The sequence below is a fragment of the Pseudopodoces humilis genome, chromosome 1 (genome assembly GCF_049639895.1).
Source record: "Pseudopodoces humilis isolate 2021_Gansu_Grassland_sample_001 chromosome 1, ASM4963989v1, whole genome shotgun sequence".
Taxonomy (NCBI): Eukaryota; Metazoa; Chordata; class Aves; order Passeriformes; family Paridae; genus Pseudopodoces; species Pseudopodoces humilis.
Window position 1 is genome coordinate 112973009 of NC_142200.1, and position 16112 is coordinate 112989120.

General features: G+C 41.2%; 1 protein-coding gene across 1 annotated transcript in view; it reads right to left on the reverse strand.

The window, feature by feature from the left end:
* Window positions 1-3522, reverse strand: part of LRRC3B (leucine rich repeat containing 3B) — a 45444-nt gene extending 41922 nt beyond the window's left edge. Inside the window, exon 1 of the mRNA XM_005518966.3 lies at window positions 3406-3522. The gene's annotated coding sequence lies outside the window, so the exon portion shown is untranslated. The remainder of the gene's footprint in view (window positions 1-3405) is intronic.
* Between the last annotated feature and the right edge of the window lie 12590 nt (window positions 3523-16112).

Genomic DNA, 16112 nt, shown 5'->3' on the forward strand with positions numbered 1-16112 from the left:
AGAAGATATACCTTGCTCATCCATGTATTCACAGGCTGTAATCCTTTTATTGAAGGTGCTGAGAAATTCCTATATCCTTTTTGCTTGTACTTTCTGTAGACATATTGGCATTTGATTCGTACCAGTACTGAAGTGCTCTATCAAAACTGCACTTTCTGCAGGTTACTTTCAGTAAAATATTAAGTTAAAAATGCTTGGCCAAACAAGCCAAGGTAAATGCTACATATTCTATGAACTCAGATAATGTATTCTTGGCTCAAAATATGATCATTTTGAAATAAGGTTCTGTTTAACATTGTTATAAGTTTTTAAACTGCTTCACAAGAGTTTTCTCTAAGCTTATGAACAAAGCTTACTGAATGAAGCGAAATTAGGGGTATTATTTTGCTAGCCACAGAACACTAATTTAATTTGCATTCTCTAATGAGTGCTGATCCAAAGACCAGGCATGCAGATGACAAGGACAGTAGTTACATGCAAATCCTGTAATTCATTACAAATGCAGTATTCCACTCTGAGAGGAAGAACCTTCCTTAGTTCATCTTCTGATTAACTGAAGTGGCAACAACAAATATTTCTACTCATATTCCTTCTTGTTTAAATCATCCACTTCCTTAAAAAGTTTAAAATCTTCCTGCCAGTGAGCCATGTATCCCTTGTGTTACTCACATAAATACTGCCAGTGAAGTGACACGAAATATCCTTAAAAACAAGACTCAGAAGCACGTTATTGTTTAACTGAACATCTAAAGGTGCTTTTGAAATGAAGCAATACATTTTCTCTGCCTTTAGACACTTGAGTTAGCACTTCTGAATACAGCTGAATTTTATAAATTCCAGTTCTCCTGCTGAGAGGATATTTCTTGAGCTGACATATCATGCACTCGCTCTGTTACTCTAGTTACTCTAATGCTGTTTCAGTGTGAGCAGGAAGAATTTCCTACTTCCCAAAAGATCTGAAATACAGATTCATAAAGCACACGGAAAAGACAAATCATACCCTCAAGTCTTGTTATTTCATTTATATATGGCAAAGCTCTCATGGACTTTATTAGCTCAGCACTGGATGAAGAGCACAGACTTATAATGCCAATTAAATGATACTTCTTTTTCAATTAATCTCACATTTGAGGCAAAACACATTGATTCTTGATAGTTGCAAGTACAATCCTCATACACTCAGGCCCTGATCTCAAGACACTCAGCAGCTTCAACCCGCCCTAAGGCAACTGAAAACTACAATCACACAGGAGAAGCTCATTTTGGTTGGACTGAAGTCAGCACAAATTTTACAGCAAACCTCAGGAGAAGGCAAGATCAGGGTTCAGTGACTCAGGCAGCAATACCTGAATAAATGCAGAAGATCTAGAGTTAGCCTCACATTCTTCTCTTAGCGAAGTCCAAATCCTCTCATTAACACCAATGGGCACAAACCCTACATGGTGCTGCACGCTGAACTCTCTGACCATGGGCCTGATCCTGCTACCTTGAGCCATCAGAATATTACCTGTAGAAGTAATCCCACAGAAATCCAGTCAACTTACACAACAAGTAAGGGCTGCCACAATCACGATTATAATTAATTCTGAGCAATTTTGCTATTTAGAAACTAAACTAGAAAATTAGACTCTGAACGTAGCAAAGGTTTTGCAAATTTAGTTCATTCTACAGCTTATTTTCCTTCCCTTTAAGCCAAACTAGAAGCCTACTCTTTTTAAATTAAATTACTAAGAATAATATCAATAGGTAAGCCATATGAACACTGTGGTGCTCTATATCAAAGCCTTCAAGCTACTGCTTTCAGTAGGGCGTGACGCACACCTTCCAATATAAACCTACAAATTATTAGACAGGTTACCATAGGAAATTTTTGACAGGTCTTTTAGGCATTCAGAAAAGACTACCCCAATCAGAGTTTTCAGCTTTAAGAAGGCTTATTTTTCTTTCCTTACTAAATCTGTAACACTTTCTCATAGCTATTATATTTTAATTAATTCAAATAATCTCAAATGCTTTAGCTTATTCTGTCATTTTCATATCTATGTAAATAACTCTAGGATTACTTCTTTGAGGAGAGCACTAAATGTTGCTTGCCTGGTTCTCATTCTGACTCTTTAGGTGGTTGGTCTATTTATGCTTTTCAAGTTGTTTGGCTGTTTTCATTCTGTAATTACACCATTTCTGCTGTCTAGGGACAATCAGAAAGATTAGACGATAACCTGCAGACTGAACCGCTTTCACGTTTTCTAACCGATACTCTACAGTCTCCTAATTTTTAAAGGCAGAAGCAAAGAAGGAAAGAAGAATTCTCGCTGGCACATCTGAGGCATTTTCCAAATTTTTGGTGAGGGAAATTCTGGACGAGTAGCTTGCCAGAAAGGCGAGAGAAGAGCCCGCGGCTCCCACAGACACACAGTACCCAGTACCCGCTCGCTGCAAGAGACCACATTTCTGCTCGGGCTCAGAGGTGGCGACCGTGCCCCGCTCGGAGCTCAGGGTCGCACGGAGCCCCCCGCGGACCCCTGAATCCCCGTTCCTGTCCCGGGCCGGGTGCACCGCGCACCCCGGCTCGGTCCCCCGGGGCAGCTCCAGCGCCGCCCGCTGCGGTCCCGCCCGGTGCCTCCCCGGGCGGCGGGGGCGTCGCAGCTCACCTGGGCGCAGCAGGCACCGCCGCTGCCCTGCAGCCCGCCCTCCGCCCGCCGCTGCCATTTGTTGCTCGCGTTCGCAGGAGATGCCCTTTTCCCCTCCCCGCCCCGCATCGCGGCCACCGCCGCCCGAACCGTAGCAACTGGTCCCGGCAGGTCTCAAAGTGGAAAAATCCTACGGCAACACACACGGCGTCCTCCCACCCGTCCCCGCCTCCGCCGCCCCCTTTCCCCGGCAGCCCCGCTCGGCGCCCCGGCCGCCGCCCGCACGCTGAGCAGCGCGACCGAGCTCCGGCAGCCCTCCCGCACACGGCCGGGCAGGGACAGCGGCCAGGCACCCGGGAGCACACACGGATGGGAGGGGCGCTTTATTTTCCACCCCTTTTTCTATGTTGCTCCAGTACGGGATCGGGAGCTGCGGGTCACAAATCCCTCGTTTGCTCCCAAGTGAGAGGGTACCAACCCCCTTCCCGCAGCCTCTGCTTCTGGATTCCCTCCTCCCCATCTCCCGCTGCCTCGGCGGAATCCCGACCCCGTCAGCCCCCAGGACTCACGGACACCGGAGATTCGCCAGCACGGGCTGGGGGAGGGGGCATCGCCGGTGGCCCTCGCCCATCGCTGCCGGGCAAGGTGGCACGGCACGGCGGTAGCCCCTCGGAGGCAGCAGCACCGATCGCCTTCCCCCCGCTGCCTCCCCGTCGAGTTTCCTCCCGGCGCTGCCGCCCCCCACCCAGTGCATCCGCGGGGCGCCGCAACTCACATCGCGGCGCCTTCCCGCAAAACTTCTCGGCGTGCGGCCCCGGCGGCACGGCTCGGCTCCGCTCGGCGCAACAGGCAGCGCTGCTCACCTGGCCCCGGGCCGCCGCGCCATGGGAGCGCCGGGCGGGGCCTGCGGGCGGCGCGGCGGGGCCGGGCGCAGCCAACGCCCCCCCGCCCTGCTGCCTCCGCCGGGCGCCCGCCGGGAGGCTGTGCCTGCCGCGCCGCCGCTCCCCGGCCCCTGCGCTGCGGCTGCAGGCACGGAGGCAGGCGGGCAGGGAGGGAGGAGAGAGCGGGGCGGGGAGGGAGAGAAGGAGGAGACCTCCCTCTCGCTCCCACCGCGCAGCGGGGAGGTGCTGCCCGCGAGGGGTGATGCTGCCCGTCTCCCTCTCGGGGCTGACTGTGGCTCTCACCCCCCAGCTTTAAGGCCGGGGCCGCCCGCTCCGGGCAGACGTAGAGAGATGGCCCTGCCTGTCGGGAGCGCCGTGGGGTGCCTTCAGAGGGTGCTTCTGCTCCCCCCAGTGCCCACCAGGTTCCCCAGCAAAATACGAATAAGGTTAATTGTTTTGCTCATCTAAGTGAACAGCTGTCATTGCCAGTGTATAATACTTAGGTGTAATACATAGGTGTATAATATATAATGCATAGGTGAACTTATGCTATGCTCAGGCTTACCAGCCTTTTGTGATGATCCAGTTATTCACATCTTCCTTCACGTTTACTTCGGGTTCTTGTGAGGATGACTTTTTTTCTCCAAGAGGTGCTTCTGCGGAATGTGCTGTGTTGCAGCAGTTGCATGGCCTGTCATAACGCAGACTTTGAGAAACATCAGCACCTGGTTGCCTCTCTCACTCAAACATACATTCTCTGTTGTGCACGTTTCTACTCTGGCTCTGCAAAGTAAACTTTCTATTCATTTCCTGCAGCAAAGAATTTTGTTGCCCGTGTCCAGTTGAGAGCACCTGGTTAGATGGGTTTTAGAAAGATCCATCTTAGCTGCTTTGCTTTAAGGTGACAGCTGCCTAAGATGCTGCATGAAACAGAAAATTAATTGGCATTGACTTCCTCTGGGCTGGTTTTTTTTTTTTCCCCTCTAACTATCCAAAACTGTTTTATCTCCACATCGGCCACTGTCAAAAAGAAACTTCTAGGTCAGAAGTTTGTCAGTGCTATGGCCACAGACAAGTGGTCTTTTGAGGGAAGGGGGGCCAAAGAAAAGGTACACAACTAATAGATGGCCAAATGTCATTTTTCATCATTTAACCTCACTCCTGTGAGATTACACACAAGTAAATATTTATCATTCTGAGTAATCTATCTGACTCATATTAGCAAGATATGCGGGACCAGCCCTTTGTACTATAGCAAAACCTGCTCTTTTTTCTCCTAAGAATATTTGCAAATTGGCTCATGAACACTTACCTGTATGCCTATCATTTTAAATTCTTGTCAATATAAGAGAAAATAACAAATACAAAAAGAAACTTGATAAAAATCACTTTTATGAGCTCTTTACACAATTCTCACACTGACTCAACCCAGCTTTGAAGACAAAATCAGTTAAAAAATAAAAACATAGTACATGAGCATACATTTCTTTTTGCAGTGTGTTTGATTGTGTCACAAAGCTGATGAAACGGACTGAAGAAGCCAGGATTGCATTACCAGCCCTGCATTATTTGCAATGGAAAACAATTTTCAGGCTTTGTGAGTTTTATTCCTATAGCTGAAACTGACTGATATTCATTTTAAGGAAGTAGAAAAATATTAATCATTGTTGATAACTCAAACCCAAAATCTAATGTGATGCATCAAATACATCTTGTGTTCATAATTTTACTATTTGGTGTATAGATATATGACAGCTGGGTATAGTACCCAGAATGGATGCACTTCGTTGCAATACACCACATTAGCAGAATTGCAAACTTCCTTAGAGTTGTTTGCTGTTGTTAAAATATTTTGTAATAAATAAAAAAAAAAAAAGAGCAGATCTGCTTTTTATTTGGCTCAACATACCCCACTCTTCCCAAAAAAAGATAAAAATGCAATCATTTAACTTTAAAATTGAATCTCTAGTGGTACTTTGTGGAATGTACTGTTTGCATTCTTAAATATCACAACAATATAAGAGAAGACTGATCTTAGCATGCATAACTTAACTTACTGCATTAGCCATGATGTCATTCATCCTAATGATTTAAGTATAATTGCCAAGGAAAACAGAACCTCACAAAAAGATAGAAATACTTTTTTTGTCATTGTTGAAATTGTACCTAATAAGAAGTTTTTCAACCAGCTGCACATGTGTAGCTGGTTTGCAGGTTTGTATTCAAAGACTCGCTCCTGAGAGCAGCTAAGCATCTACAACTTCAGTTGAAGAGTGGGTGTTTAGTATATATCTCTGAAGAGGGGAATAGAGTGCTTTTTCTGGGGAAAATTACTGTAAAGGGATGCACATCTACTTGCCATTAAAAATGTTGTGGATTTTTAAAGACTGAAATACTGCTGATGACATGGTGGTTGTAAGCAGAAGAAAGACTATTATTATTCTAGGTGAAAGAAGCTTTGGTCCTTGAACAAACCCAGCAGCAGATTTGCTGACTGGCTTACTGGAATCACCTGTCCATTTTACATAAGTAGAAGGAAAAGGATTAGTCCTCTGTTAGGAAGGAGTGTAAGTTTAAAGGATATGGAGAAGGTAATTTGGCTGCCCTCAGATAAAAAACAAAATGCTAATATTTGCTGACTTCTACACATAGTTAGGAAAATCAGGGAGCATTAAATAACAGGGGATACCAGATGGTTCTTCAGTTTCTCTCATAAAATAATTTTGATGAGTGTTTGTAAATATTTAAGGGCCCAGTAGTACTGATCTTTACACATTTTTTTTTTCCTAACGCAAAAAACCCTACATAATTCAGCAAGACTGTTTGTGAGTAAGGATTATTCATATAAACAAGAGTTTAGAGGATTAGATCCTTAAAAATTTATAAATATTAACAAAGTATTTCAATGGCTAAATTAAAGAATCATCTGGTACCATCTATTCCCTTGATCTTCTAAGACATTAATAGCTTTTTACAAAATCAGCAAAGAATACCGCTTCTTCCAGTGCTGAGATAAATTGAGTGACCTTCTCTTTATCCCTTGACTAATATTCCTTTCATTACAGGATCAATTCTTTTCATAGCCAATGGTAGTATAAAATTAATATTCTAGATGTAGGTACATTAAAGAGCTAAATCTCACAACATTTCTAACTCTAGTAGCACATACTTGGGAGCTTAGAGGGAATACTCTGTTCATGGTCCAGAGTGTGATATTTTGTAAAGAGCAGTGCAAAGACATATGAGGGGCACATTCTTCCTGGGATTATTCCATACTCCAAGGGAGAACATGGGCAGGGCCCAAAGCAGGTAGTCTGCGTTGAGCCACAAGAACAGCAAAAAGCATGAAATTTTGCAACCTGGAAATACTAAAAGCAACACAAACCACAGTGTTCACACTATAACTGCATTCCTAAATTGTATACCTGTTTCTGCTCTCTCTCTAGGCTTGATGGTACCAGCAGTCCTCATTCTCCTCTCAGCCCATAGGTACTGCTACTGCATGTACAGGTGATAAGGTTTTTCCCTGAGAAGATTAGTAATGAATCAAAGTCCTCTTTACAGAGGGCCAGTACAAATCTTTTGCATCTCTTAATCTTTTTAAGCTCTGTGCTGGCAATGTGCAACCCAACTTGATTTCTAAGCACAGCTACCTTTACAGGTCTTTGAGGACTGGGCATTAAAGACTCCCTTCAAGAAGCACCAGTTGTTTCTGTGTTCCTGTATTTGGCAGATTCTGTCATTTGAAAGCTCTTGGTTTTTTACTTAGTCCCTTTTCTATATAGAAAAGAGATGAAGAGACTATTGGGGGAGAGTTTCTGTTTTAAATAACAGTCGATCCTTAGACTGTCAGTAATTCATGAACACTGAGAGAGAAACAGTGGTTGTAAATAAACTCAGCTAGTTCAGCTCATACTCCACCTAGCTCTGATTTAGAGAATGTTATAAGTAGGGAAGTACATTTTTCTACTATGTGCCATCCATTAGTTGAAACTGATGTTTTGGTCTTCTCACAAAAAAACATGTATTTCTGGGATACTTAAGCATTAGAAAAAGAATAACTCTATTTAATCCTGGTCAAAACAGGTTAGTGGCAGTTAGTTCTCAACACATATGCTTGTGGAATTTTTGGTTATTTCAAAGATTTATATAAAAGATTACAGGTATGCATGAGAAAAGCAGCTGTATTGATAGAAAGTACTTGGATTTCTGCAAGGCAGTTAACTTAATACCACATGACATTTTGATTTCAAGTCTTGCATTACATGGAATTAACAGATCACCTATTGCGAGGATTAAGAAGTGTCTCACTGACAAATTTCAAAATGTAGCCTTTTAATGGGGAGATTTCATTCATTGTGAGGAGTCTTGTGTTTCTTCACAAGAAACAGTCCTTGCCTGATACTGCTTTCTATTGTTTTCAGCACTTGGGCCATGCGATAGAATCTTTGCTTTAAAGGCTTGCATATAGCACAATAAATAAAGAAGATATATTTCTTCTGCAGTAATTTGATTTGGCTAAATGATCGCTGTCCAACAAGCAGCAGACTAAATTCATTTTACTATAGTCCAAATGCTTGTAGAATGGACACTGGCTCAGAGAGGAGAGACTCAGGGAATGATAAAAAGCGATTATCCTAATCACCTCCCTTACATGAGGCCTCAGTACCTTGGTGAGGAAAGGTATCAGCACAGTCCTTGCATGTTTCCAAGATATCAAGCACAGTTCTGGTGCCTGCACTTTAAAGAAGATGAGAAAATGTTGGAGAAAATCCAAATATTTTGTATGTAAAGTACAAGTCTTGAGATGGGAGGCTTAAAGAGCTGGACATTTCCACTTAAGAAAAGAGTGAGAGGACACAGGGAATAGATAACAACAGTGAGCTTTTCACTCTTGCTGACAAAAGCACAACTAAATCCAGTGACTGGAAGTTTCAGGTTAGATGTAATCAACCTTGAAATCAGATGCAATTTCCTAGCAGTAAAGGTAATTAAACTCTGTAACAGCTTATGAAGGGAGGTGGTGCACTCACCATTGGTTGATCTTGTCCTAAAAAAGGCTGTCTTTCTTAAATACAGCCTTACTTCAGCTTCTGGGAGGACTTCTAATGGACAGAGCATGCTCAGGGAGGGAAGGAGGGTCACATCAGGCTAGATCCCCTGGTGATCCCTCTGGCCCTACATCCATTAAAACAATGCATCTGTGCAACTTCTTCCATTATGGCTGGAACAAGATGGCTTGAATTGTACCCTGCCCACACAGACATTTTCAGGCTGGCATTAAGGTAATAAGTATAATCAAATCCCATACTTGAGAGCTCCAGTTGGCTGCCTACAGCATGGAGAAAGAATCTCTTCTTCACTCCTCTGAGAGATATTTGGTCTCATATATTCTCCAGAACTTTTTGCCTTCTCTTGAACTATGTATCATTTATCTTGCTGTAGTCAGGAAGAGATTAAACCAATGCAGAAAATTATTTTAGACATCTGATGCTTGGGTTTGAATTAAGCCCAGTCCAGAAGCAGTAGAAATTTTAATAGCTCAGATTGGCAAGCATTTGGGATATTTTGCATGGATTTTTTTTCTGTGGTTGTCTGGGTATGCCTAATCAGTTCTCAAGTATCATAGGAAGCTCAGGTACTGTTTTAGACACTGTTTTAGTTTGGTTTCTCAAGGACTAAAATACTATGGGCTAATGAATGTAGTTCTCTCCACCCTGGAGTACATGTACAACGTTTAATAGATGCCTTTATGCAAGACAGACACTCTGATCATGTCTCTTGGCCTTAAATTGTAAGGAAATTTAAAACTTGTACGTAACAACAGCCTCCAAGGCTCTCATGAATGCACATGGTTATACCATGAGCCACAAGCGCCAAATAGTCTCCAGTGCCTCTGGTCAGAGATAGAAAATCTCACTGAGAATTCAAACACCAAGCAATTCCCACCAAAATTTAAAAATATGCAAGCACAAAATATTGCCAATTGCTTGTATGTCTTTGCCTTGCAAGCATCAGAAGAACTTACTGGAGGTATCTAGCTGTATCTTTCCTCACAGCCTCTGCCATCAGTAGTCCCATCCTGCCTAGGCTGACAGGACACAACTGCAGGTGGCTTGATTGTGGAAAAGCCCTATTGAAAGCAGGTTTCTGAGGACTTCCAGCCATAAACTATGAGGTGTTCCATCTTCATGACAGGTGAGGGAGCCCAGCATCCCTGAATGAAAATCTGGGTATTTAACACCTTCTCTGGCAAAATGTTTATAAACACATCATGGTGTTTTGGTGTGGTTGGAAGGTGCGAGTGGCTGCATCCAGGAAAATAATTACTTAATAAAAATGAATTAGCTGTTTCTCTGCATAGACTGACATAATTAATGAAAACTTGTTTCTAACATCTTACCCAAAGAGTCATGAAAAGGAATGAAACCAAACCAGACTGGTGAAACAAGGTAGAAACACATCTCCACGACTTACTGCCTCTGATTAATATACTCGTAAAATAGGTGTATGTATCACTAGTAAGTGTGATGAACATTGTGACACTGAAAATTATTTATAAACAAAAATGGTATATAGATCCCCAAAGTGTTTACATCTGAAAGCCTACAAAATCACAGTAGGCATAGCTTCATATAATGCTTATCATCACAGAAAGTATTTTTTGTTGCTGAAGGTAGGAGAAAAGGATGCATTATAGCCTCAGCTCATCAAGATATTTTTCTCAGTTTAGATTTATCACAGGTTTCTCTTAAACTACAGTTTTATTTAAGAAATGGGCTTGTTTCACTGAGTGTATATACAGACTGAAAATAATGTTTTCCAAGTCAATCCTCTATTGCATAATCTTTGCTGTCAGTTTTAGTAGCTAAATGGAAAAGACGCTTCAATAAAGAATCACTGTTTATGATGGGACATATAGGAAGCAACCAGCACTATCCCAGAAGCAGATTGCAGGGTGTCTGGGCAGAAAATGAAAAACTTTGGTGGATTTATTGTCTTCTTTAGACAGGAAAAAAAAAATTAAAATGTAGTCAAGCAACATCTAACACAGCCTAACAGCTATTCATTTCAGCCATCTGAGATGTGGACATATGAGACAGTGTTCAGAGAATATTGAATATATTTCTTTCTTTATGTACAGTATCATGAGGACTTACAGAACTTGGTTGCTCTGGAAGAGTTCACATGGTACCTAGGATCTGTTGTCTTGAGCCTTTCAGAATAATTTGCTTGATTGACTGGTTTTAGGTTGAATTTTTACAATTATGTCTATTATTTTTATGTACAAAACACTTAGCCAAATTCACTGGCATATTATGCATATTTACAGAAAATGTGCATATTTTGCCACATATTTATGTGGTATTTTTGCATTAATAGAAGTATGGTGTGCTCCAAAGGAGCTGCCAACCTAAGATTCTGATCCTGCAGGTATTTACACATCTGCTCAGTACAATGTACCGAGAGTACTGATATTGACTTCAACTGAGCCTTTTAAAGGTGTTAAAGTAAACTATGTGCCTAAGTCTTGTGTTGGATGACATTCGTAACAATACCTGCAGAAACACTGGGAGAACAAAACATGTAGGTTAAATGATACCTCATGCTTAGGCACCTGGATAAAATGGGAAAGTATATGCAATTTACTTTCAAGGTAGATCTTGCTCACAAGATGAAAAATATTCCATAAAAGCAGTTATTACTGTGAGATCACTATTGTTCTTCTGCAGCCAGTTTGTTGAAAAAAAGTGCTTTTATCTTCCTTGAAATTGTCTCATGAGAAAATTACATTATGGTGTAATAACCAGATGTGTTCTGATATAGACAAATATATTATGGTGCAATAACAGGTATTACAGGGGAAATGGCATGATCTGTAGTAACCTATATATATATCCAACATGTGAAGGTTTCCTTCTCAGATATCAGCCATCCCTTGGTTGGTGCTGAACATCAGGGAGGACCAAGACTGAAACCCCAAGAAGTTGTGCATTTCTCCACAGTAATAAAACAAACTCTGAAAATAAGATGGTGGAGATTTAACACAGTTTGTGATTCTTATTATCACTTTTCAACAGTTTCTTTTTTGGAGAATTTCACAGAAAGTCCAGTGTGAACCCCCCCCACTGAATTAAGTTTTGCCAGTACAACCTGTATGGAGAAGCACCATGAAAGAACTAGAGGTCCAGAGAAAATGACATGCATGAACACTGTCTTTCTGGTTTTTAGGAAATGGGGGAGGCATGACTTTCTGCAAAGAAGTCCACTAAGGGTTTTTGTTTCTTTTTTACAAGGCACTGATCTTAGGCAAATTGCCAAAGCTGAAGCTACAGACTCTTGATAGATACACAGTGATCTACAAGAACAACGGTAAAACAAAAGAAAAGAAGTTCAAGTAACCAGAAGTCTTTGAAGCATAATTGCCTCATTTCTTCTAGATGTCAATAAGATCAGACATTTTTGCTCTTGTTTAACTAGTCAAGTGCACAAATCCTGGCTAGCCTTCTCATTCACCATTGTGTTAAAAGGCACTAAAGATTGTCATCCAGAGTGTTTAACCCAAAAACATTAGATCCCACTTAAAATAAGTTGTCTGCCAAGAACTTTTTCAGACTCAGTGGAGTATCTGAAGCTGTTAGCCATACTGATCATTAATCAGAGGGGAGAAATTGGCCCAAATCCCCAACAGGCCAGAGAAAATGCCCCTTGTGCTCATGTTTTTTCTGGCTGCAGGTAATGAGCCTGGTCACAGCATTTATTTGAGCTGTCTTTCTCTCTGAAAAACAGCTGGAACTTAGACCATCTTTATTTTCCTATTATATTTTAAGAGAGCCAATTATCCTGTGGCATATTCATTTAAATTGATTTAAATTGTAAATAAGTAAACAGGATTAGACCAAGATTTGGCCTGACTTGTTAACCTGGGGGAAACAGTAAGACAAGGTCCCCAAATGATACTGCTGTCAGCCAACAACTTGGTTCACTAAGAGAACAGTCTTATGATGACAGTCATATTAAAAGTGCCTAAAATCATTAGAATTAATTTTAAAATGGTCTCTGGGAAGTATCTGAGCAGGGACTTAAAGGAAGATAATGAGAGAGAGCGAGATAGAAGCGAGGACATTAAAACAGACTGATTAATAAAATATGAACACAGACAAAGCTGTGCTGCTGGGGTTTTACACTTTCATTTAAAAATAGCCATACATATCATTCTGACACTGAGCCTATATCACTTTAAATCTTTTAGAAACATATTAAAATTACTCAGAGAGGGACCATTTCCAAAAGCTCCCTGGCCTTATGCATGATAACTAAAAAGAGTTTCATTGTAAATCCCTCTGTCTAGTTCAGCAGTATTATCTGCTTACAGACAACCCTCAGAGGACAATGTCACAGCCTTCATCTGGCAAAATTATTGTCCAGTGATGATATATTTTTTGTGCTTGCAGAAATGCAGCATGAGCACAATAATATTGCATCTTATGTATATTAGGATGCTGCACTGTCAGGACAAAAACATCAACTCCATTATTGTTTTCACTAATGAAACATTTCTGATATAGCATTGTTTGTCTAAAACCAAAGACAGATCCATTTCAAAAGTCAAGGAGAACAGATAAAGAAAGAGCCAGCTGTACATCAGTTTTCAATTTTAGGACAAATATTCTCTAGATCATACAGAAGCATTATGAAAATACGTGAGAAATTAATTTGAGGGAGACGAGTGCTTGAAGACATTTTGATCATAAGAGCTCTGTGTATACATGAGATCAGAAGATCACGATCTTGGAAATTATATGATTCAGTAAAAAACAGGGTGGAAAGAAATCCTTTAACTCATTTGGAACTGTACACTGGAAAAGAAAAAAATAACTGAATTTGAAGTTCTTATTAGTCATCACTGAGTCAAGACATGTATCTGTATCTGACCTACAAAGAAGCAGATTTTTTACGCAGTATTCTGCTGTTCCTGTTGGGCATGCTAAACAGCACCACGTTTTAGAACAACATCCACCCCTGACGAAGGAGGAGGCTTGTGCACTTTTCTTCCATTTTAGCCTTCAAGACAGAATTGAAGTGGGATCTTTACCTTTTCTTAAGTCAAGCACAGATTTACACCTGGTTCCTTGTTTCCTGTCCCTTACATGCACTGAGGAATCTCCTTGTGGAAAGGTTTAGTGCATAATTACTGTGTACACTTTGGAGGGTGAGTTAAAGCATGGCCTCACATGCTTTACCACAGAATGGCAATGAAGAAACTGGTTCATTTTAATGAGGGACGTATAGGCCCTTCCATGCATCTTACAGGTTGGTTTCATTGAATTGTTTTCATTATGAGCCAATTAGTTCAGGAGTTTAACAGTGCCAAGCAGCTCTGCTCCAGGCTACTGTTTGGCACACAAGTCCACCAGCACAAGAGTGATGGTTTATTTGGACATTGCTCACCTCTTACCCAGCTCAAAGACAAGCAAAAATGCTAGTGGTGGTTTTCAGATTTTAGAGACTGTATTCAGATTGCACAAGGCATCTTTGTCTTTAAAAGCTAACTGCCCAGGAAGATGAGAGCTCATAATCTGGGCTAATGGCCATGCCAAATTAGGCAAGAAATGTTTCAATATTCACATACCCAAGAATAGTGGGTACAAATAATGTTCAGAGATAATGCAGTAAATAGTTGAAATTCCATGGAATTTGGTTTTAAATATCTGTTCATAACAGCATGAGTCATCTGACATGGTGGGGTATGATGATGGATTGCACTTCGTAAGGTGTTTCGAGATGTGTCAAAGAACTCATGTTTCACACCTAACTACATTTAGTTGTTATTGTTTAAGAAAGATATAACTCAGTAAAAAACTAAACATTTTTGCCCATTACAGGTCTTCAAAGAAAAAATCTTTGCACCTAAAATTATTTCAAGAAAGAAGAATGTGAAAACTGTTGCAGTATAAAAATGTGAGATGCAACATATACTGCATACACTTGACTAGGAATGCATTTTCTCTTTTTTTTTTTTCCCTGTGGCTGAAACTTTTTTTCTTTTCAGAACTGAGAAGGAAGCATATTGGGAAGTATATTATACTGCTAAAAGTCTTGCAACTGAAAATTTTAATTTAGAGGCTTTGAATCAAATAATTGGATGACTCATGAAAATGGTAATTGGCCATTAGTTACTACCAACAGGTAATATACTCCATGGCCACGATTGTGCTGAAACACTTGCTCAGAGTTGCTCTAAGTCTCAGGTCTCCAAACAGGCCTTGCAGGGCAGTCACCACCCTGGGATCCAAGTGTAAACTTCCTCACATTGCAAGTGAGTGGTCACATCTGGGGGATATTGCCAGATCATTTTCCCAGTCCCAACAAAAGCAGAGTGGTGAAGAGCACCAGCCGACCCTCTCTTAAGCCATATTTACCCATTGCTCGTTTATGCAGCCCTTCAAACGACATAATTTGTGGCTGCTACAAAGTATGGAGGTGCTACCTACCTAAATATTCCTGTGCAGACTTTGCACTTGAGCTGCCCTGGCTCCCATGCCATCAGCAGCAGCCAAGCTTTCATTAACACTTGGGGTCTAGCAAACCCTGTCTGCTGCCTCTAAGTCATCCCTGGCTGGTTGTCATCAAGGGCAGCAGGCACAGTGGGACACAGAAAACGTTTTGTGTTTCTGGAACACAGTGGTGACTTCTCAAGATTGGGATCAAGTTGGAGCAAAAGTAGCAAGACTGCACATTTTCTTTCACTTCTCTGGGACCAATAGGGAATTATTGAACTCTCTTTTTTCTGCCACCTTCAGGAAAGCTGCAACAGTCTATATGAGTATCTGCAACTGGTAGCTTTCATAAGAATTGAAACATTCACAAAACCATTGCATTTGTTGTTTTGGAGGAAAATTCTGTATTGAAATAGGTGTCATACATTTTATGAAACAGCCCCATTTCTACTGTCTGCAGACCTTACTGTCCCTTTTGCTGTGGCTTGCTGGCAGAGCTACACTTCATCAGGTATACACTCTTCTCTTTCATCCCCCCCAAACAACGTGGTGGATGAAGGAAAATAAAGTACTCCACCTCAATTTTTTTCAAAATGCATCTACCCTTAAATCTCTTTGGCATTCACAAACAGGCTCCTTTGCAATTGCTGGCAATTATATCTATTTTTAGAGTTGTCTAACATACTTCAAAAAGCAGCAAGGAATGCAATAAAACCAGGGCTACTATGTATCATTTTCATTAAGAAACAACACTTTAATTGCCATGACTTACTTCTTCAGTGCATGCAAGATGGGTGGTGTCACCCTTGAGAATTTTCCGGGCACTGTTTCTACTAAAATTTAGTCTCTCAGACTATATTTATTTCATTTTCTTGGGAATGAGAGACCAGACAGTGGTGGGACAAGAAAAATGCGGTGTTGAGAAGATAGAATGATTGAAAAACATTAGCTCAGGTATACATATGCATGGGACAAGTGTATGACCTGGGAAGGAATACCTTATGCTGTAATATCTTACATTACATGAAGTCCAAAAAGGCTGCTGAATGAGTGTGAACCTGCATCACTTTAATTAGGATTATTGCATTTTGACCATTTCT